The following is a 22,937-nucleotide window of genomic DNA, read 5'->3' as shown; positions in this document are numbered from 1 at the left end:
TGTCTTATATTCCCTGTTCCGGTCGTGATAAAGTTCGTCTTGCTGATGGCTCCTTTACCCCTATTTCTGGAAAAGGATCTATCAAATGCACTTTCGAATTACCCTTATCATCTGTTCTACATGTCCCAAGATTTCCTATAAATCTCCTATCCATTAGTGCTATTACAAATGATCTTGATTGTGCCGTAACTTTTTTCAAAACACATTGTGTCTTTCAGGAACCAAAGACAGGGAGGAAACTTGGGACTGGCATAATGCGTAATGGGCTCTACTATTTGGAGGGAGGAGTGTCTGAAGGCTACTCAGAAACCAGTTTGACTGTTTCATCTTCACAAAAGGAGGATCTGTTGCTCCAACACCGCAGGCTTGGTCATCTTTCATTTACTCTCTTAGCTCGTATATTTCCATCTGTTTTTGAAACATATAAAGAGAAGCTTGTATATGATGCCTGTGAACTAGCTAAACACACTAGAAGTACTTATCCAAACTCAGACTGACGTAGTAAAGCAATGTTTGAGGTAGTTCATTCTGATGTATGGGGACCCTGTGGGACCATCGCTATTTCTGGTCATTGGTGGTTCGTCACTTTTATTGATTGTTTTAGTCGTTGCACTTGGGTTTATCTATTGAAAAATAAGAATGAAGTATTTCAGTCATTTAGAGATTTTCATAAAATGATTGGTACTCAATATGGAGCAACTCTTAAGATTTTTCGCTCTGACAATGGGACAGAATATCTTAATAAAGAATTTGAGGAGTATATACATAATAATAGAATTATACATCAAACGACGTGTGTTGACACACCGGCTCAAAATGGAGTTGCTGAAAGAAAGAATAGACACCTTCTTGAAGTGACAAGATGTTTGATGTTTTCTATGAATATTCCTAAATTCATATGGGGAGAAGCAGTATTAACTGCAGCATATCTGATTAACCGAATGCCATTTCGAACTTTGGACTACAAGACTCCTCTTGAATGCCTGCAAGGAACTAATTCTTTTATAATTCCCCCCAAGGTATTTGGTTGTGTTTGTTTTGTTCGGGATCATCGACCTTCGGTTGGCAAGCTTGACGCTCGTGCCTTCAAGTGCATTTTTGTAGGATATTCAGCTACTCAAAAAGGATACAAATGTTGGTGTCTGACTGAGCGGAAGATGTTTATCAGCATTGATGTAACATTTCAGGAGTCTGAACCATTCTATATATCTTCTGTGTCCTCTTCCTCTCCTGTTATCTCTGGAACTGGTCGAGAGGGGGAGTCTTCTGGAGGGAGTCCTATTACTGTGGATGTTACTGTGGATGTTGGTACAAATGGTGCATCTGACACTCAAGGAGAAGCATCTGACACTCAAGGAGAAGCATCTGAAACTGCATCTGAGACTCTCCCACAGCTTGTTTTATCTGATTCATCTCCTCTCTCAGAGTCTATTACGCATTCTCCAGTCTCCAGGTCTTCCTCTCCTGTCCCAACGGTTTCATCTTCTACGACTAATGGTAATTCTCCTGTACCTCCCATCCAGTTTACATTAGATAATGATGATCTAAATGTTCCTATTGCTTTACGGAAGCCTACTCGTCATGCTGGTATTCCTACTCGACTTAAGGATGGAGTAGGGTACAAATATGACATCACTAATTTTGTATCCTATGAGTCTCTCTCTCCATCTTATCAGAGTTTTATAGCTTCTTTATCCTCTGTCTCCATACCCGAGAACTGGAAGGTTGCTAAGAAAAATCCCAAGTGGAAAGCCGCCATGCTTGAAGAAATGCAAGCACTAGAAAAAAATAATACATGGAAACTTGTACCTTTGCCAGCTGGTAAACAAACTGTGGGATGCAAATGGATTTTTACAGTTAAACAGACACCTGAGGGTACTGTTGAACGGTACAAAGCTCGCTTGATAGCAAAAGGATATACACAGACTTATGGCATCGACTATGATGAAACTTTTGCACCTGTTGTAAAAATAAACTCTGTTAGAACCCTTATATCATGTGCTGCTAATTTCGGATGGGATCTGTTCCAGCTCGATGTAAAGAATGCTTTTCTTCATGGAGAACTTCAGGAGGAAGTATATATGGATGTTCCTCCAGGATTTGCTACTGCCCAAACAGTGGGCAAAGTATGCCAGTTACGACGATCTCTTTATGGTTTAAAGCAGTCACCTCGTGCTTGGTTCGATCGCTTCCGACAAGCAATTATTCAGATGGGGTATAAACAAAGCAATGCAGATCACACACTCTTCTTTCGGCACAACAAGGGTAAGATTGCTATTTTGATTGTCTATGTTGATGATATTGTGGTCACAGGAGATGATTCTGAGGAGATAGCTCATTTGAAGGCTCAGCTAGCACAGGCATTTGAGGTGAAGGATCTTGGATATCTTCGATATTTTCTTGGGATAGAAGTTGCTCGTTCTTCAAAAGGAATTTTTCTCTCCCAAAGAAAATATATTCTAGATCTTCTTACAGAAGTCGGTATGTTGGGATGTCGACCTATTGCTACTCCTATTGAACAAAATCATCGACTAGTAGCTGATACCGGTGTTCCTATTGATCGAGAACGTTATCAATGATTGGTAGGACGTTTGATTTATCTATCTCATACACGGCCTGATATTGCATTCGCCGTTAGTGTGGTAAGTCAGTTTATGCATGATCCACGTTCAGTTCATATGGATGTTGTGACACGGATACTTCGTTACCTCAAAAGCTGTCCTGGTCGTGGTTTACTTTATTCTAATCATGGCAACCTACGGGTGGAGTGTTATACAGATGCTGATTGGGCTGGATCACTTGATGACCGTCGCTCTACCTCAGGTTACTGTACTTTTGTTGGAGGTAATCTAGTCACTTGGCGAAGCAAGAAACAGAATGTAGTTGCTCGATCTACTGCTGAAGCAGAGTATCGAGCTATGGCACATGGCGTGTGCGAAATTTTATGGTTGCGGATCTTGTTATTGGATCTAGGCCTTTATCAGTCATCGCCCCTTATGCTATATTGTGACAATAAGACAGCAATCAATATTGCCAATAATCCAGTACAGCATGATCGGACGAAGCACATCGAGATCGATCGACATTTTATCAAGGAAAAGCTTGATGCCAGAATCATTTGTATGCCTTATGTGCGATCTGCTAGTCAACTAGCAGATATTTTGACCAAAGGTCTTAGTGTGCCTTCTTTTTCATTTATTCATGACAAGATGGGTCTTTATGATATCTATAACCCATCTTGAGGGGGAGTGTTGAAATGAGCTGTAAATCCCTCTGATTAGGAATGCAATCATCTAATTAGAGAAAAATATATTTGTATAATTCCTAAATTGAGCCCATGAAAATTAATAAAAAGGGCCCATTTGGTCCTAGAGAAGTATCCTTCTTCCTCTGAAATTTTCGTCTTCACCCTCTTTTCTATTCTTCTTCTGTTTATACTTCTGTTTGTCAACAAACTTCCATTTTGCTTCTTTAGGATTAGAATGCATTTGGGCCTTGGAGCAAGACCTTGTAGCCACATTGATAGATGGATAAATATGCATATGTTGCTATTATTAGCTGTACAATAAATTAAAGATAATATTTTTGGAGGCATGGAATGATAAAACATGACCGAGGAGGAGGGGGGGAGGGGGGCTGGTAGCACTCTTGAAATTTATACGAGCTGGGAGGGTGCTCTCTTGATTTAGCTTAAGTCGAGGATGGAAACCAAATTAAACGTGTGAACTATGTTGGTCCCTGACTAGTCTGGTTTGGCACGTCCCGAATCAGCCGATTTGGCATGGTTCAGCGAATCTTGGATAAATGTACGGGTAGCTCAAGGTTTTTTGCCAATAATGGTAGATTTTTTGTTCCATTCAGCCCACTAAAATCTTATTCATAGGAAAACTTGAATGATCTCTAACTTAAATGTCTTTGATTAGCATGGAGCCATGGATGGCTTGATAACAGTCAAATGGTACTATCATACTCGGTGCATATGTGGCAAACCTTTGATATTGGCACGGGATTTTCATATAGTTATTAGTGAAGATTCGTTGGTGGCACTAGCTTGGCAAAAGCATCTATATCCTTGGGGGTAGCATGACTGGTGTAAAAGTGGTTTGTAACCAAAATTTATTGCTTTGTTTAGGGGCTTGAATGCTTGAATTCCTTGTTACAAAATCCATCTTCAGCTGGAAAATCACGAAAAATAGATAATCCTTAGTCTCAATCTTCATACCACATGCTTTCATTATGGGAATATGAGTCTATAGTAGATGTATCATAGACTCTCTTTCTAAAGCCACTTTTTGTCACCTAAGGTAATCTTAAATGCATTTAATCAATGTTGGTTTCTGCGCAATTGCTTATTTTTCTTCTTTCTAAATTTTTCATTGGAAAGTAACGAGGATATTTTACATTGGAGAGACCCTCACTAGAACCAACCATGCAGCTAATTTCCTTGCCAATGAGCCAATTTGCTGGTAGAATTATCTGTTTCATCTGTTGGTCAAACTTTTGACAGATTCTTCTAATTCTCGTTAGCAAGGTTGTACATACTAGAGCATACTGGCTGGCAGGGAGTGTATTCTGTTGTACCAGCGAGAAAATGATGCCTGGTACACCCCCGACACAGAGTTTCAGTACTAAGAAATGTGCCATATCAACACTAGATATGAACTATGAGGTGTATTGGGGGGGGGTACTGTTGTGGGTACTGGGTACCAAATACCAATACCAATACAAGAAAAACTTGCTCTTGATCAGAAATCTTTAATGAAATTGGATTTCAGAACATCATGCAAGCCAATATACTTACCAATATACTTGTTGGGTATAAAATTCCCTCGGCCAAAGTTCTTGGCGGGATCGACCCTCTGTACTTTCGACTACTGTTGGAAGACTTCGTCCGGACTTCTACGGGAGCCGGGATCCGTCCACGACCTATACTGCAAGGAAGACTCCGCCCGGACTCCGACGGGAGACGGGCTCCGTCCACGATTTCCGCTACAAAGAAGACTCCGCCCGGACTCCTACGGGAGCCAGGCTCCGTCCACGACTTCTGCTGCAAGGAAGACTCTGCTCGGACTCCTACGGGAGCCGGGCTCCGTCCACGACTTCTGCTGCAAGGAAGACTCCGCCCGGACTCCTACGGGAGCCGGGCTCCGTCCACGACTTCTGCTGCAACGAAGACTCCGCCCGGACTCCTACGGGAGCCGGGCTCCGTCCACGATTTCCGCTGCAAGGAAGACTCCGCCCGGACTTCTACGGGAGCCGGGCTCCGTCCACGACTTCTGCTGCAAGGAAGACTCCGCCCGGACTCCTACGGGAGCCGGGCTCCATCCACGACTTCTACTGCAAGGAAGACTCCGCCCGGACTCCTACAGGAGCCGGGCTCCGTCCACGACTTCTATTGCAAGGAAGACTCTGCCTGGACTCCTACGGGAGCCGGGCTCCATCCATGACTTTTGCTGCAAGGAAGACTCCGTCCGGACTCCTACGGGAGCCGGGCACCGTTCATGACTTCTGCTGCAAGGAAGATTCTGCCCGGACTCCTACGGGAGCCGAGCTCCGTCCACGACTTCTACTGTAAGGAAGACTCTGCCCGGACTCCTACGGGAGCCGAGCTCCGTCCACGACTTCTACTGCAAGGAAGACTCCGCCCGGACTCCTACGGGAGCCGGGCTCCGTCCACTATTTCCGCTACAAGGAAGACTCCGCCCGGATTCCTACGGGAGCCGGGCTCCATCCATGACTTCTGCTGCAAGGAAGACTCCGCCCGGACTCCTATGGGAGCCGGGCTCCGTCCACGATTTTCGCTACAAGGAAGACTCCGCCCGGACTCCTACGGGAGCCGGGCTCCATCCACGACTTCTGCTGCAAGGAAGACTCTGCCCGGACTCCTATGGGAGCCGGGCTCCGTCCACGACTTCTACTGCAAGGAAGACTTTGCCCGGACTCCTACGGGAGCCGGGCTTCATCCATGACTTCTACTGCAAGGAATACTTCGCCCGGACTACTACGGGAGCCGGGCTCCGTCCATGATTTTCGCTACAAGGAAGACTCCGCCCGGACTCCTACGGGAGTCGGGCTCCGTCCACGACTTCTGCTGCAAGGAAGACTCCGCCCGGACTCCTACGGGAGCCGGTCCCCGTCCATGATTTCCGCTACAAGGAAGACTCCGCCCGGACTCCTACGGGAGCCAGGCTCCGTCCACGACTTCTGCTGCAAGGAAGACTCCGCCCGGACTCCTACGGGAGCCGGGCTCCATCCACAACTTCTGCTGCAAGGAAGAATCCGCTCGGACTCCTACGGGAGCCGGGCTCCGTCCATGACTTCTGCTGCAAGGAAGACTCCGCCCGGACTCCTACGGGAGCCGGGCTCCGTCCATGATTTCCGCTACGAGGAAGACTCCGCCTGGACTCCTACGTGAGCCGGGCTCCATCCACGACTTCTGCTGCAAGGAAGACTCTGCCCGGACTCCTACGGGAGCCGGGCTCCATCCACGACTTCTACTGCAAGGAAGACTCTGTCTGGACTCCTACGGGAGCCAGGCTCCATCCACGACTTCTACTGCAAGGAAGACTCTGTCCGGACTCCTACGGGAGACGGGCTCCGTCCACGACTTCTGCTGCAAAGAAGACTCCGCCCGGACTTCTACGGGAGCCGGGCTCCGTCCACGACTTCTGCTGCAAGGAAGACTCTGCCCGGCCTCCTACGGGAGCCGGGCTCCGTCCACGACTTCTACTGCAAGGAAGACTCCGCCCGGACTCCTACGGGAGCCGGGCTCCGTCCACGATTTCCGCTACAAGGAAGACTCCGTCCGGACTCCTACGGGAGCCGGGCTCCATCCATGACTTCTGCTGCAAGGAAGACTCCGTCCGGACTCCTACGGGAGTCGGGCTCCGTCCATGATTTCCGCTACAAGGAAGACTCCGCCCGGACTCCTACGGGAGTCGGGCTCCGTCCACGACTTCTGCTGCAAGGAAGACTCTGCCCGGACTCCTACGGGAGCCGGGCTCCGTCCACGATTTCTGCTACAAGGAAGACTCCGCCCGGACTCCTACGGGAGCCGGGCTCCATCCACGACTTCTGCTGCAAGGAAGACTCCATCCGGACTCCTACGGGAGCCGGGCTCCGTTCACGACTTCTACTGCAAGGAAGACTCTGCCCGGACTCCTACGGGAGCCGGGCTCCATCCACGACTTCTGCTGCAAGGAAGACTCTGTCCAGACTCCTACGGGAGCCGGGCTCCGTCCACGACTTCTGCTGCAAGGAAGACTCCGCTCGGACTCCTACGGGAGCCGGGCTCCATCCACGACTTCTGCTGCAAGGAAGACTCCGCCCGGACTCCTACGGGAGCCGGGCTCCGTCCACGACTTCTGCTGCAAGGAAGACTCTGCCCGGACTCCTACGGGAGCCGGGCTCCGTCCACGATTTCTGCTGCAAGTAGACTGCGTCCGGACATCTACGAGAGTCAGACTCCGTCTTCTATTCCGACTGCGGGAAGACCTCGCCCAAACTCCTACGGGTACCGGACCTCGCCACCGACTCCAGCCGAACTTCGGCCGACAAGTCTGGACCCCCTGACAGGCCGTATTAACGGCTACTACTCTGTTCCACTCCCTGCGGCGGACCCTGCGTAGCTCCATTACTCCTTGACAGGCCGTATTAACGGCCACGACTCTGCTCCACTCCCTGCGGTGGACCCTGCGTAGCTCCATTACTCCCTGACAGGCCGTATTAACAGCCATGACTCTGCTCCACTCCCTGACGAGTCACGATAGCGGACGCCGCTCCACTTCCCGTAACTGATTCCACGTGGCGAGCCACGGCGATAGCCACGATCCTACTCCACTACCCTCCGCAATAAATTCCTTCTGGTTCTGGGCGGCTCACGACCAGACGGTTACAGGCGTCACCATCAGCTTGTTGCCCCCTTCGCCTATAAAAGGAGAACCCCATATACATTATTCTATAAGCTCTTGTTTTTACCTAGAAACTCTGCTAAAATTTTCGTTCGAACGCTCCATTCTTGTTGAGGCAGAGAACTGACTTGAGCGTCGGAGGGTCTTGCCGGAGCAACCCCACCTCCGGTTTAGACTTCTTTTGCAGGTCCCGATGACGACCGCGACTCCCTCGACTCCAACTTCTCCGACGCAAGCAGATTTTTGCACCAACAGGATTGGCGCTAGAGGAAGGGTACTGTGTCTTCGCAGTATCCTTGTTCTTAAAGGAGCGCTCAACGGGGCCACCTCTGATCATATTCTCCGGCACCCGCTCCTCCTCCCCCCCACTGGGTCCTCGCCCGATGTCTTCTCGCGAAGCATCTGCACAGCTACCCATGGTCTTCGCAGCCATACCTCGGGCCCCGATCCCGCCTCTGGTTTCCCGGACCCTGCATCCTCCGGCAATGGTCGCCGGCATGGAGTGGTCGGACAATCGGCCTCCTACGGATTTCGCGAACACCGTCTCAGGAGGATCCCGGCAGGAAGCAACCAACGTACCAGCCGTACCCCCCAAGCGGCAAAAGACTGAAGAGCCCATAACCTTCACTGGAGGAGATGCCCAGGGAGTCCAATTCCCTCATAACGACGTGGTCATAGTTTTCATGAATATCGCAAATTACGACGTCCGTCGCATTCTCGTCAACAATGGAAGCTCGGCCGACATCTTGTTCTACGATGTCTTTTCAAGAATGTCCATCCTTGACGGCCATTTGAGACCGATTAGCACCCCTCTGGTAGGGTTTACCGGCGAGGCTGTTCCGACAGAAGGAATGATAACTTTGATTGTGATCGCAGGTCGATATCCAAGGCAATCCAGGGCTCTGGTGAATTTCTTGGTGGTGAAGGCGCCGTCAGCCTACAATGCAATCCTCGACCGACCTGGCCTCAATGCTCTCTGAGCCGTCGTGTCAACCTACCATTTGAAGTTGAAATTCTCCACTAGCCAGGGGATCGGAGAGGTCCGGGGAGACCAAGCCCTAGCTAGGCACTGCTACAGCATAGCCCTGCAAGGAAGCGACCAATCTGACCCCTGTCCCATTGATGGATTGGATGCTCGCGATGACCTCACCGAAGAGAGGGGCGCCCCAATTGAAGATCTGGTACCAATCCCTTTGAATGACGGGAACGCGGAGCATGTAGTGATGATCGGCTCCAACCTGGAGGAGGAGGTGCGAACGCGGCTCATTGATTTTCTACGAAGGAATGCGGACGTTTTCGCTTGGGTCCCAGCAGACATGCCAGGGATTGACACGGAAGTCATGGAGCACCGCCTGACCGTCGATCCAAAGTATCCACCGACGAAAGAAAAAATCCGAGGTCATGCACCGGAGAGGCAGAAGGCGATAGCCGAGGAAGTGGACAAGCTTCTTAAAGCCGGATTCATTAAGGAAGTCAATTATCCTGATTGGATTTCCAACGTTGTTCTAGTCAAAAAAGCAAACGGCAAGTGGAGGATGTGCATAGACTTCAAAAAGTTGAATAAGGCCTGTCCAAAGGACAGCTACCCCCTTCCCAGAATCGATCAACTGGTGGACGCGACCTCGGGCCATGAGCTCCTCACCTTCATGGATGCATTCTTCGACTATAATCAAATCAGAATGGCATCGAAAGACGAAGAAAAGACCGCTTTCATCACTAATCGTGGCCTTTACTATTACAGGGTCATGCCTTTTGGCCTCAAAAATACGGGCGCAACCTACCAACGGCTGGTGAACAAAATCTTCAAGGAGCAGATCGGCCGTAACATGGAGGTCTACGTGGACGATATGCTCGTAAAGAGCAAATCTTCCAGAGATCACATCACCGACCTCGAGGAGACCTTCGACGCTCTCCAAAAATATAGAATGAAGCTGAACCCAACTAAATATGCTTTCGGGGTAACCTCGGGAAAGTTTCTGGGCTTCATGGTGTCGGAGCGCGGGATCGAGGCCAATCCAGAGAAAATTCATGCCATCCAGGAGATGGCCGCCCCTAAGTCGATAAAAGAAGTTCAGCGCCTCACGGGGAGGATAGCGGCCCTGAATCGCTTCGTCGCAAGGTCGGCCGAACGGTGCTTACCCTTCTTTCAAACCCTCAAGCAGCCCAAGAACTTCTGTTGGACCCCTGAGTGCCAACAGGCATTCGAGGAACTAAGGAGCTACCTCGGCTCACCCCCGCTGTTGGCGAAGCCGGAGCCTGAGGAGGAACTATTTTTGTACCTAGCGGTCTCTCCCATGGCTCTCGCGGCCGTCCTTGTCAAAGAAGAAGCGAAGGTCCAACGGTCAATCTACTATGTCAGCCGCACTTTGAGGGACGCCGAGATCAGGTACACCAAATTAGAAAAATTGACTTATGCCTTGTTGATTGCAGTCCGGAGGCTTCGGCCCTACTTTCAAGGGCACACCGTGACGCTGCTCACTGATCAATCGATCAAAGTGATTTTGCACCGGGCGGACGCCTCTGGGAGGATGGCAAAGTGGGCGATCGAGCTCACAGAATTCGACATCAACTATCGACCCAGGCCAGCAGTGAAGGCCCAAGTGCTGGCAGATTTCATAGTGGAGTGTACTATCCCAGAGGAGGCTGAACCTGAACAAAGTAAAATTGACGACCTGAAGTCCCGACCGAACTCCCCCAAAGAAGAAGCGGATCCCTCTGATCGCTTTTGGGCCCTCTATGTGGATGGGTCTTCCAACATGTCAGGCGCGGGTGCAGGCCTAATCTTGGTCAGTCCGGAGGGAATCATCGCGGAGTACGCTCTACGTTTTGAGTTTCCCGCAACAAACAATGGGGCGGAATATGAAGCTCTGATTGTGGGACTAAGGGTCGTCAAAGAGCTGGGAATAGACCAGCTCCGGGTCCACAGCGACTCTCAACTAGTAGTGGGACAAGTCAGCGGAAGTTACGAAGCGCGGGAGGACAGTATGGCCAAATACCTTGAAAGGGTAAAGGAGCTCGTCTCCGCCTTTAGCAGCTTCAACATCAAACAGGTCCCAAGGTCGGAAAATACCAGGGCTGACCTTCTCTCCAAGCTGGCGATGCTGGCTCCGGCCGAACTGCCCAAGGGCGTTCTCTTTGAAGTTCTGAAGCACCCGAGTACAGAAGAGTCACGGCCCGTGATGGAAATTGACCACGAGCCCAGCTGGGTCGACCCCCTGGTAATCTATCTCAAAGATGGAGTTCTCCCCCAGGATGCGAAAGAAGCTCAGAAGCTCCGAAACCAAGCCTCCCGGTATATCCTTTATGAGGGCAAATTGTACAAGAGATCATACTCCTTGCCCCTCTTAAAATGCCTCCGGCCTTCGGAAGCTGACTACGCCTTGTGGGAAGTACATGAAGAAATCTACGGAAACCATTTGGGGGCTAGATCTTTATCCCACAAGTTGCTCCACCAAGGGTATTACTGGCTGACAATGCATCATGATTCAATCGAATATGTCAGAAAGTGCGATCGATGCCAGAGATATGCTAACGTCCAGAGACAGCCCGCCACTGAGCTCACACCCTTGAGTGCCCCATGGCCTTTTGCACAGTGGGGGATGGACATCCTTGGCCCCTTTCCTATGGCGTCTGGGCAGAGGAAGTTCCTCCTTGTAGCGATCGACTACTTCACCAAATGGGTTGAAGCCGAACCACTGGCAAAAATCACAGAAGCAAAAGTGCAAGATTTCATCTGGAAGTCGATCGTATGTAGGTTCGGTCTGCCTAGAACCCTAATCACTGATAATGGACGGCAATTCGCGGGAGCGAAATTTATCGAATTCTGCGAAGATCTAAACATCTCCCACAACTTCACATTGGTAGCCCATTCTCAGGCGAACGGCGAAGCTGAGGTAACTAACAGAACCCTTTTGCAGGAGATTAAGACAAGGCTCGAAAAGGCGAAGGGAACCTGGACGGACGAACTTTATCATGTGCTGTGGGCGTATCGAACTACCCAAAGGCTGCCCACAGGGGAAACCCCCTTTGCTTTGGCCTTCGGTATGGAGGCCGTCATCCCAATTGAGCTTAAACTCCCGTCGGCGCGAGTCGTAGCATTTGACGAACATCAAAATTCGCAAAGTATTAAAGCCAACCTCGACCTGCTGGAAGAAAGACGGGAGATAGCTCAGGTTCGAATGGCAGCCTACAGACAGAAAGTCACTAGATACTATAATGCCTGGGTCAAGAACAAAGTCTTCAGAGCAGGAGATCTAGTGCTTCGATGAGCCGCTGTCTCGCAGCCTCAGGATCGAGGGAAGCTCGCCCCTAACTGGGAAGGCCCATATGAGGTCAAAGAAGTAGTTCGGCCCGAAACTTATTATCTTAAAGAGCTCGGAGGAGCCGACCTCCCGCGACCGTGGAGCTTGGAGAACTTACGAATGTACTACCAATAACTTCATTTTAACTAAAAGTTGTACATCTACATGTCTTTGGCACTGTCCTACATCCACAGGACAATCCAAATAAATTATCTCGGAAGCGAGAGGGAAACCTCGTCTCGACAAAGTCGAAGGCCCGGTTCCCTTTAGACCGGATGGGGGGAGAGGCCCTACAATGCCCGTACGCGCCCCCACAGCCCTGTTAGGGACAGGAGGAGAACCTCGCCCTAACTTGAGCAAAGTCGAAGGCCCGGTTCCCTTTAGATCGGATGGGGGAGAGGCCCTACAACACCCGTACGTGCCCCCACAGCCCTGTTAGGGACAGGAGAAGAACCTCGCCCTAACTTGAGCAAAGTCGAAGGTCCGGTTCCCCTTAGATCGGATGGGGGGAGAGGCCCTACAACGCTCGCACGCACCCCCACAGCCCTGTTAGGGACAGGAGGAGAACCTCGTCCTAACTTGAGCAAAGTCGAAGGCCCGGTTCCCTTTAGACTGGATGGAGGGAGAGGCCCTACAATGCCCGTACGCGCCCCCACAGCTCTGTTAGGGACAGGAGGAGAACCTCGCCCTAACTTGAGCAAAGTCGAAGTCTCGGTTCCCTTTAGACCGGATGAGGGGAGAGGCCCTACAGCGCCCATACGCGACCCCACAGCCCTGCTAGAGACAAAAGGAGGACCCCGTCCTAACCAGAGCTGAAACCTGTTACGACAGGAATGGGAGAAGAACCCCATCTCGATGTCAATCTAAAGTCCGATCGTTCGAAGACCAGAAGAGAAAAAGAGGGAGGGACTTTCCTCAACGGCCCCCTCGTAAGGAAGACTCCGCCCGGACTCCTACGGGAGTCGGGCTCCGTCACCAACTTCAACTGCTGGTAAACTCCGCCCGGACTCCTACGGGAGCCGGGCTCCGTCACCAACTTCAACTGCTGGTAAGCTCCGCCCGGACTCCTACGGGAGCCGGGCTCCGTCGCCGACTTCAACTGTTGGAAAGCTCCGTCTGGACTCCTACGGGAGCCAGACTTCACACCTGACTTTAATTGCAAGAAGACTCCGCCCGCACTCCCACAGGAGCCAAACTACGCCCCGACTTCGCCTACGGGAGCCGAACTCCCGTAGCCTCCCCAAAAACGGAGGAAAAATTTCAAGCGAAAAAGAAAAAAAAAAGGAAGGAAGGCGATGGGTCACGTCAATGACGAATGAAAAACAAACAGCATCCAAAATGCAGAGAACTCTGTCTCGACAAAGACTGGGACTCTCATAAAAAACCCCAGCTTTCAAGGAAGCTTTTAACACAAACCCAAGGTAAGACAACTTCCTCAGGGTGACAAAAGCTCAGACCTCCGAGCCCGAGCCCTGATGGGGGCACCAAACCCGAATGGCTCCTGACGACTCTGCAGTCACGGACGAAAAAGATGGGTCGATGCGATGGCAACCGGGTACCTTCGAACGACACAAGGGCCGAAAAGAAGCTCGGCAAACGACAATTCAACGCATGAGAAAAAGGTAGTGGAAAATTGCCCTCTCGTATGCATTATAGAGCCATTGGGGTTGAAGGAAGGGGGTAACTAAAAGGCGAGCCGGCGTGACAACCATCGATAACCTAAGGACGACGTCAAAAAAAAAAAAAAAAAAGAGAGAAGAAAAAAAAGGAGGGGAAGGGAACACAACAATAACAACGGCAAAGGAAAAGATCGGCAGACAATGATTCGACGCAAAGTACGGACAAGGTAACAAAATCATCTCTTCATTTTTCGACTAACAAGATGTACGTTACAAGACCCGGAGGGCCGAAAAAGAATACATTATTACAGGGCTCAAGTACACGGCTTGGAAGGGATACACCAGAGGCCACTTCAAGCTACAAACTTCTCTTCCCGTTTCTGTCCTTCCCAGCCGCGTTTCCCAGTATGTGTGACAAGCCTATCGGCTCTCGCCCCCACCTTGTTCCGCTCCACCTCCGAAATTCCAACCCTAGGGGGAAAAGGATGGGATAGATTTCAGGGGACAGTAAGGGCCACGGTAGCGGCGATGAAGACCTGTTTCAAGAAGAACCGGAGTTACCCCGGAGGCAGCAATGGCGCCAGAGATATGCGCCATCACCGAATGCTCCATGACAACCACCGTCCTAAGTGTTCCGGCAAGGTCGGCATGCGCTACTTCCACCGTCCCCGCAACAAGTCTTACTGCCCCACCGTCGACGCTGATCGCTTCTGGTCCCTCGGCCCCGACGACATCAAGGATCCCGCCACAGCTTGTGACGACAGCTCTGCCCTCTTGACTGGTGTCACCCCGTCTTGCTACTCCGAAATTCTCAAGCAGAATACCTTCACCGGCTGTCCCCGTTATTAAACCCCTGTTGTTGAAGGAATTCTCTCTCGAGCCCCCTTTGAAGCGATGGGAATCTTCAGCGGCCGCTCGATGACCGGAGAACTCGCAGACTGCTGTTTTCCTCCTTGCCCTCCTCCAAGCCCGTGACATCCTCTTGAGGATGGCCTCCGAGGCAGAGGCCCTGGCGAGGGAACCCCTTAGAGAGGAATCGGGGGGCTGGAGACGACAGAGAGACGACAAAGATCGGCATGGAGGACGCTCGGAGTTGGCAGGGGCACCGATGGAGTGGCTGAGTAGCTAAGCTCTCAGGCGAAGGAAAGGTGTCGTCCTTCAGGCGAGGTAAAGCCCCCAAGGGAAGGGTGGGGGGTTTAAATAGGCAGCGGATATCAGCGCAACTATGGTGGCGAGTGTCCCTAGACCAACCGGTGCTCACCACGTGTCCCGCATGTCCCACTCGCCGCTACCGAGGGTTGACTGTTCGCAAACTTTCATGGTGCGACGCTTGGGATCACGTCCCGATGGGGGTTCCGAAAAGACTCTTCGGGTCACCCTAATCGAAAAAAGAGCTCCGACATGCGTGCATTAAATGCCGACATATCCAAGGATGGTTGCGCACGGACGTCAGGGGGAGAACTTCGACTGCGACAACCTCTTCGTACTTTCTTCATTCGAAATTCAAACTCGAAAGTGGGGGGACTGATGTTGGGTATAAAATTCCCTCGGTCGAAGTTCTTGGCGGGATTGACCCTCTGTACTTTCGACTACTGTTGGAAGACTCCGTCCGGACTCCTACGGGAGCCGGGCTCCGTCCACGACTTCTACTGCAAGGAAGACTCTGCCCGGACTCCTACGGGAGCCAGGCTCCGTCCATGATTTCCACTACAAGGAAGACTCCGCCCGGACTCCTACGGGAGCCGGGCTCCGTCCACGACTTCTGCTGCAAGGAAGACTCTGCCCGAACTCCTACGGGAGCCGGGCTCCGTCCACGACTTCTGTTGCAAGGAAGACTCCGCCCGGACTCCTACGAGAGCCGGGCTCCGTCCACGACTTCTGCTGCAAGGAAGACTCCGCCCGGACTCCTACGGGAGCCGGGCTCCGTCCATGACTTCTGCTGCAAGGAAGACTCTGTCCGGACTCCTACGGGAGCCGGGCTCCGTCCACGACTTCTACTGGAAGGAAGACTCTGCCCGGACTCCTACGGGAGTCGGGCTCCATCCACGACTTCTACTGTAAGAAAGACTCTGCCCGGACTCCTACGGGAGCCAGGCTCCGTCCATGACTTCTGCTGCAAGGAAGACTCCGCCCGGACTCCTACGAGAGCTGGGCTCCATCCACGACTTCTATTGCAAGGAAGACTCCGCCTGGACTCCTACGGGAGCCGGGCTCCGTCCACGACTTCTACTGCAAGGAAGACTCTGCCCGAACTCCTACGGGAGCCGGGCTCCGTCCATGACTTCTACTGCAAGGAAGACTCCACCCGGACTCCAACGGGAGCCGGGCTCCGTCCACGATTTCCGCTACAAGGAAGACTCCGCCTGGATTCCTACGGGAGCCGGGCTCCGTCCACGACTTCTGCTGCAAGGAAGACTCCGCCCGGACTCCTACGGGAGCCGGGCTCCGTCCATGATTTCCGCAACAAGGAAGACTCCGCCCGGACTCCTACGGGAGCCGAGCTCCGTCCATGACTTCTGCTGCAAGGAAGACTCTGCCCGGACTCCTACGAGAGCCGGGCTCCGTCCATGACTTCTACTGCAAGGAAGACTCTGCCCGGACTCCTACGGGAGCCGGGCTCCGTCCACGACTTCTACTAAAAGGAAGACTCCGCCCGGACTCCTACGGGAGCCGGGCTCCGTCCACGATTTTCGCTACAAGGAAGACTCCGCCCGGACTACTACGGGAGCCGGGCTCCGTCCACGACTTCTGCTGCAAGGAAGACTCCGCCCGGACTCCTACGGGAGCCGGGCCCCGTCCACGATTTTCGCTACAAGGAAGACTCCACCCGGACTCCTACGGGAGCCGGGCTCCGTCCACGACTTCTGCTGCAAGGAAGGCTCTGCCCGGACTCCTACGGGAGCCGGGCTCCGTCCACGACTTCTGCTGCAAAGAAGACTCCGCCCGGACTCCTACGGGAGCCGGGCTCCGTCCACGACTTCTGCTGCAAGGAAGACTCCGCCCGGACTCCTACAAGAGCCGGGCTCCGTCCACGATTCCCGCTACGAGGAAGACTCCACCCGGACTCCTACGGGAGTCGGGCTCCGTCCACGACTTCTGCTGCAAGGAAGACTCTGCCTGGACTCCTACGGGAGCTGGGCTCCGTCCACGACTTCTACTGCAAGGAAGACTTTGCCCGAACTCCTACGGGAGCCTGGCTCCGTCCATGACTTCTACTGCAAGGAAGACTCTGCCCGGACTCCTACGGGAGCCAGACTCCATCCACGACTTCTGCTGCAAGGAAGACTCCGCCCGGACTCCTACGGGAGCCGGGCTCCGTCCACGACTTCTGCTGCAAGGAAGACTCTGCCCGGACTCCTACGGGAGCCGGGCTTCGTCCACGACTTCTACTGCAAGGAAGACTCCGCCCGGACTCCTACGGGAGCCGGGCTCCGTCCACGACTTCTACTGCAAGGAAGACTCCGCCCGGACTTCTACGGGAGCCGGGCTCCATCCATGATTTTCGCTACAAGGAAGACTCCGCCCAGACTCCTACGGGAGCCGGGCTCTGTCCACGACTTCTGCTGCAAGGAAGACTCCACCCGGACTCCTACGGGAGCCGGACTCCGTCCATGATTTTCGCTACAAGGAAGACTCCGCTCGGACTTTTACGGGAGCCGGGCTCCATCCCCGACTTCTGCTGCAAGGAAGACTCTGCCCGGACTCCTACGGGAGCCGGGCTCCGTCCACGACTTCTGCTGCAAGGAAGACTCCGCTCGGACTCCTACGGGAGCCAGGCTCCGTCCACGACTTCTGCTGCAAGGAAGACTCCGCCCGGACTCCTACGGGAGCCGGGCTCCATCCACGACTTCTACTGCAAGGAAGACTCTGCCCGGACTCCTACGGGAGCCGGGCTCCGTCCACGACGTCTGCTACAAGGAAGACTCCGCCCGGACTCCTACGGGAGCCGGGCTCCGTCCACGACTTCTGCTGCAAGGAAGACTCCGCCCGGACTCCTACGGAAGCCGGGCTCCATCCACGACTTCTGCTACAAGGAAGACTCTGCCCGGACTCCTACGGGAGCCGGGCTCCGTCCATGATTTCTGCTGCAAGTAGACTGTGTCCGGACTTCTACGAGAGTCAGACTCCGTCTTCTATTCCGACTGCGGGAAGACCTCGCCCAAACTCCTACGGGTACCGGACCTCGCCATCGACTCCAGCCGAACTTCGGCCGACAAGTCTGGACCCCCTGACAGGCCATATTAACAGCCACTACTCTGCTCCACTCCCTGCGGCGGACCCTACGTAGCTCCATTACTCCCTGACAGGCCGTATTAACGGCCACGACTCTGCTCCACTCCCTGCGGCGGACCCTGCGTAGCTCCATTACTCCCTGACAGGCCGTATTAACGGCCATGACTCTACTCCACTCCCTGACGAGTCACGACAGCGGACGCCACTCCACTTTCCGTAACTGATTCCACGTGGCGAGCCACGGCGATAGCCACGATCCCGCTCCACTATCCTCCACAATAAATTCCTCCTGGTTCTGGGCGGCCCACGACCAGACGGTTACAGGCGTCACCATCAGCTTTTTGCCCCCTTCGTCTATAAAAGGAGAACCCCAGATACGTTATTCTATAAGCTCTTGTTTTTACCTAGAAACTCTGCTAAAATTTTCGTTCGAGCGCTCCATTCTTGTTGAGACAGAGAACTGACTTGAGCGTCGGAGGGTCTTGCCGGAGCAACCCCACCTCCGGTTTAGACTTTTTTTGCAGGTCCCGGTGGCGACCGCGACTCCCTCGACTCCAACTTCTCCGGCACAAGCGGATTTTTGCACCAACAATACTTAAAACAAATATGGAACTCATGCTCCTTCCATCTTTAAACATCCATTTCTTGGGACCGTAAACATCCCATTGGTTTCCTAATAGAACTTTAAGAGTTGGTGTAATGACTATAGTATAGCGTAATGCTTCTTATAGAAGGGGATAGTTTTCCCTTCATCAGTATACAAAATTAATGATAAATTTTTTGCATTATTATTATTTATTGCATTATATACCAGGTTGGAAAGCCGTTGAAATGCTTGTCTTGCAAATGATACTTGAAAACATTTCTGATAAGGAATTGGGATGAAAGCTTGTTAGAACATCGAAGAAAGATGGGGTGTTCTTTAGGAGTCATAATGCCAAAAAGGTTGAAAACTGGAATGACCTATGACAGGGGTTTTTGTCAAGGGAACCAATGGAGCTGATTTTTAGTTTAGTTCGACGCGGTGTATTATTGCTGATGAGAAACAAGTTGTAGGGAGATGTAGGACAGTCAAAGGAAGAAAACTTATTAGGGTTTAGGAAAAGGATTGAAATCTATAGGTTGCTTGAATTTGAAGTCTAGATCTGAATTTTCAAAAAATCTAGAACTATGAAATCTGGACTTTTAATGCAAAGTTGATCGTGGATTTGAGATGAATCCAAACAATATGAAGTTAGGACTCAGTTAGGGGATGAAGATGGTTTGGATGTGCTTAGGAATAGATCTAATGGCTTTCTGCTTCTTCAAGAAAGAGTTTACAATAACTAAACTAGAAAGGTGACTTCTTTTAGGAAAAGGGATCAGTGAAACGAGTAGATATCAAGCGAAAGCAAGTAGGTATCGATACTAGAAAGAAAGAAATAAAGGGAAAAGAAAACAAAATGCAGATTATTATGAAAAGGATGATAGGTTGAAAGATTATAATGGGCTCCTCTAGAACGTAGGCATCGCACATAAGGATTTGTCTTGCACCAAATCCAAGCCTCACATAGGGATTGATTTGCAACAATAATTTCCCCATCAGTCCCCCCAAAGGAAAAGTTCATCTTTATTCAATAATGAAATTAATCATAAAGCCTGTACACTACTTTGAGACTATATATAGAAAAACCTTAACTCAGATCCTCATAATTCCAAAACTTTCCCCAGAAAACATGCTTAGAGCTAATATGGCATTCAGTGTTAATAGTTAATGTAGAATGAACAGTGCCATGAAGAGTATTGCTGCAAACACTTATCAAGTTATCAAATAAAGATTGTGATCTTTTAATCTCAGCCCTTCATTACAGAATAACCCACTAAAATTAGAAATAATGAAGAAAATATAGAGAATTGATGAATAAAATTAAATCTATTAAAAATAACTTAGTAGCAGCCCTATGATGCATCACGGCATGATTTTGGATTATATCAAGGGGCTTGTCACATAAGTATTAATATTGATGCTAGCAATTTTTTTCCACAAGAGGTGTAAAGAAGCTGAAAGACTGACCAAGGCCATTTCAAGCTTGACCCCAAATTTTAGATGGTTAGTTCAAGCTCGAGATAAGCTAGAAAGAGTTGGCTCAAGCTTGACTTGTTTTCTATTGTGCCAGCTCATGCTCCACTCTCATGGACTTGACATAACAAGGTTGGATTTTTGAGTCTTAGCAATTGCATAGAAAACACAAGCTAATATATTTGCTGAGGTAAAACTGAGTCCTCCATCTCTTATCTCTCATCCGTTGGTCTCAAACCAGACCTTGGATATGAATCTCCTATTGACAGATGTGCTTGAGATTCGAGTTAGCAGGAAAAGACTCATGCATGAGATTGATGCTTCAACTGCCTCTTGGTTCCTGGTTTGATGCAATGGAAAGGCAGATGTTCAAGTGCTAAGAGAGAGAGGACAGAGAGGGATGATATGCCTTGCTTCATCAGAAGGGTGAGGTAGAAGGGAGGCAGAAGTGTTGGACCTCTTTGGTGGAGGGATGAGAGTAGAGGAGCGAAAGATGGCTGGCAGCTGCAACTTTGAGATACGAGAGAGGGTAAATAATCGAGGGGTTATACCATCTTTCAGTTTCCTCCCACTAAAATATGCCATTAGAATTGAATCTAATGGGTCAGCGTTAACAAGCAAATAGGAGTTTGACTTGTTGGGTCAATGGATCTAACTGTTGCAATGTTCATAACTTAATATGCAAATAATTAGAAACTGGAGCGATTAGATTCAGATCTAGTGGATGTTGTAGTCATTTGAATAGATTTGTTAATAGCTAGTTATAAATATTGAACTATTTCTTATCTATAAATAATCAGTAAACGAGTTATACTTGTTTATGTATTTATATTTTCATCCATATTAAGCCAAATGTGATTTTGCCCAACATATGTTTGGGTAAACTATTTCCTAGTTTAAAATCTTGTTTCTTGTCTTCTGATCAGATGAACCAATGTTGAACTAAATTTTAAGCTGAAAATGAGCTGCTCATGAACAAATTGTTCGTTTTGCCCAGTGCTGCTTCTCAAATAAAGTCTTCTTAAGTGAATGTTTAAGACATTCACAATCTCCTTTCAATAACATGTGACAACACCACTCTTATATTTTCCTCCAGTGTTCTGTGTTACCTGGACATTCACACCCAACTCCTAGAATCCAAGTCAGATACATATCCTAATGGATATGCTTGGCACACTTGGATACAGGAAATCTTTATGATTGAAGCTATAAGATATTGGTAGAGAGATGGACTCTCCACCTCTTCCAACAATGTGTTTGACCACTAAATAATTGGGAACTTTGGATGAGAAACATGTATATTGGGAGATGATAGAAAATAATATGTTTTAATATTTGCTTTTTTTTTTAATACAATATTTGAGTACATTTCTTTTAGTTAAAAATATCTTTGTATGTATTTTGTTATTACCTTTTCTCCTCTTACTGGGTCAGACTGTTGGATCTTGGATGGGTCTGAGTCTGACTCTTGTGTCTAAGTCCATGTAATAACATTAAAAAAAAAAAATCATAAAAGATGGTGATGACAAGCGAGCAACACATTTGAGAATTTGTAACACTAGAAGACATTGGCTTTTTTATTTCTTCAGACTAAGAAGACACAAGGTCCCCCTTGATCATCAAGCACAATTCTCTATCGACTAGACACCTAAAGTTATATGCTGATAGACTCAGTTATGCTACGCTTGCTTTCTAGGAGTAAAAAAGAATTGGAATGAAAGGAAAGGAATTGGATTTGCGATTCCATTCTACTGTTTGGATATGAAGCAAAGTAATTCATGCAAAAAGATTAGTAGTTGAATTCTAATATCAAATTAAACTAGTTATATATTAGAATATCATCAATTTTATGTTAATTTTTCAGTATCTCATTAATTTTATTTCTTTTTATTTTATTATTTCTATTTTATTTCTTATATTTAATTTTATTTTTTTGATTTTAATCTGTATATTTTTAATTATCTAGTTTTTAGTTTATTCAGTTTATTTTTCTTTAAGTTGTATTTATATTTTGATGTAGTCAGCACATTCATATTTATATATTTATTATTTATATATCTTTATGCTTATAGTTATTTATTTAGATTATTTCCTTATTATTTAATATATTTATTTTTTTAATGTCTATTTAATGTGTTTTATGCTACACGCTGGTTAATAGTTTATATTTCTATTTTTATTTTTATTTAACATGCATGGAACAATTCCCATTTCCTAGTATTATGATACATAATAAAGCTTTATTAATAGTTGATATAATATTAAAATGCATGATATATACCTTATATTTTCACTAGCTCTCAAATAAAATAATATTTTAATTGTAATATTAGTATCATAACGATAGATGATTTATGTAAAATATATTATTTGTTAATATTTTATACCATAAATGTTGTTAATTAGTTAATTTATTATCTGGAAAATTATTCATTTCCAATATCATGGGAGTTGGGACTGACCCTTCCTACTATGTATGAGTGGCATTGCCATTCCCTCAAATAAAGGAATTCTGATTCGAAAGGAAATGTGATCCCGTTCTGTCATACCAGCCGTTGGGATCTAGCCAAATTAACTTCCCCATTCCATGTCAACACTCATTCTAGAGATCCAAACAGAGAGTAAAGGTTTTCATCTAACTTGTTGGGAAAATTAATCAATCCTTTCCTTTGGGTAATCCATATTTAATCTTTCATTGTAATTACATCAGAAGGGTCACATATATCAAGTCGCTGCCGGCCAGTCTTGTTGCACTAGGTAGATTCTACTTGGTGATTATAAAATTTTGCAAAAGGTGAAGGTTCTTTATTATATG

This window comes from Elaeis guineensis, chromosome 1 (genome assembly GCF_000442705.2).
Source record: "Elaeis guineensis isolate ETL-2024a chromosome 1, EG11, whole genome shotgun sequence".
NCBI lineage: Eukaryota > Viridiplantae > Streptophyta > Magnoliopsida > Arecales > Arecaceae > Elaeis > Elaeis guineensis.
Note: the sequence above shows the minus strand (reverse complement) of the source record.